Genomic DNA, 1,998 nt, shown 5'->3' with positions numbered 1-1,998 from the left:
ATATATATATATACACACACACACACACACACACATATAAGTTGCTCAGTTGTGTCCGACTCTTCGCGACCCCATGGACTGTAGTCTGTCAGTCTCTTCTCTGCACGGAATTCTCCAGGCAAGAATACTGTAGTGGATAACCATTCCCTTCTCCAAGGGACCTTCCTGACCCAGGGATTGAACTCAGGTCTCCTGCATTGCAGGCAGATTCTTTACAGTCTGAGCCAGCAGGGAATCATATATATATATATTTATATAAGAATCAACTCCAAAGGGTTTTATGCAGAACTGCTTGTATATGAATTTGTCCTTTGCCTTTTGGCTTTTTAGACTTTGTTATATGTGGCTTGGAGATCAGCAAGAAGAGTTATTGAAATTATTATGTAATATTTAATATCATAGAGTTAACCATAAAAAATCTGATTCTTTTAAGAGACTGAAGATGAGTGTCTGTGAGTCCAACTCAATGGACTCTTTCAATTCATCCAAGCATCTAGTTTAAGTGATTCATAAGCCTAAATATCTTTCTTAAAATATGAAGGAATTTCAATTCTATTTGAATCTTGAGATCATGGCCACTAAGAGAAAAGACTCCAGCAATAATTTTATTTTCTCATGCAGTTATTAACTATTGAGGCTTTTATTTCTAAGGTATTTTTAAAATTTTATCTGGTAACCTGATTTCCAACTGAGAGACTCCCCACCAGACTCAGTTTCTCTGCTTACAATGGAGTACCTCTCACAGTGACAGCACAGTCCACATGCAGTTGGCTTTCACACATGCCTGATTATCTGTTAGGTATGATTGACTGCAGAATAGAATTTAATGTTCTGTTACAAAAGTTGAGTTCAAATCTACAGACTTGAGAATGAATTTCTGTATAAATTCTTTCAGTTCAGTTCTAAAACATTAAACTATGTATTATCAGCAATTTAAAATTTTAAAGTGAAGTATACAAAATCATGTGCTTTCTACAGAAATTTAACTACTTTCTACCCACCACCACTTTCTCTTCCTCCCTGACTTAGAGACAATCATTTAAAAAATGTTTTCTCCATAAATTTTTAAAAATTTTCTTTTCCTTACATTTTAAAAATTATAAACAGTTATATATATAAAGCTGTCATGTATGGATGTGAGAGTTGGACTGTGAAGAAAGCTGAGTGCTGAAGAATTCATGCTTTTGAACTGTGGTATTGGAGAAGACTCTTGAGTCCCTTGGACTGCAAGGAGATCCAACCAGTCCATCCTAAAGGAGATCAGTCCTGGGTGTTCATTGGAAGCACTGATGTTGAAGCTGAAACTCCAATACTTTGGCCACCTCATGCAAAGAGATGACTTATTGGAAAAGACCCTGATGCTGGGAGGGATTGGGGATGACAGAGGATGAGATGGCTGGATGGCATCACCGACTTGATGGACATGAATTTGAGTAAACTCCAGGAGTTGGTGATGGACAGGGAGGCCTGGCGTGCTGTGATTCATAGGGTCACAAAGAGTCGGACATGACTGAGCGACTGAACTGACTGACTGAACATTTGAGTCCATTAAGTCTATTGAGTTTTAAGACTTATGCTATCACAAATAGTGATGCAATAAATATTCCTGAGGTTTTCACATTTTTTGCCAGTATGTCTTAGATAGATTCCTAGAGTTATTGCTGGATCAAAAGGTAAATGTATGGTATTTTGCTAGATATTATTAAACTTCTCTCCTTGGGAATTTTACATTTTTTAGCTCTAATAGAAATATATAAGGGTGCCTGATTCTTCATTGATTTAACAACAGAACATGGTTTTAACTTGTGTGATTTTTGTCAGTATAGTAGAGGAGAAGCAGTATCCCAGTGTAGTTTGAATTTTTATATCTCTTCTCAGTGAGATTGAACATCTTTCCTTACAGTTGGAACATTTGCCTTTAGTTTTCTTTGGGTTCTCTGTTCAGTTTCTATTCACGAAAAAAATGGGACCATTAGTCTTTTTCCTTGTTTGTTTTAG

Source organism: Bison bison, unplaced genomic scaffold (genome assembly GCF_000754665.1).
Source record: "Bison bison bison isolate TAMUID 2011002044 unplaced genomic scaffold, Bison_UMD1.0 scf7180017864148, whole genome shotgun sequence".
Classification (NCBI taxonomy): domain Eukaryota; kingdom Metazoa; phylum Chordata; class Mammalia; order Artiodactyla; family Bovidae; genus Bison; species Bison bison.
Note: the sequence above shows the minus strand (reverse complement) of the source record.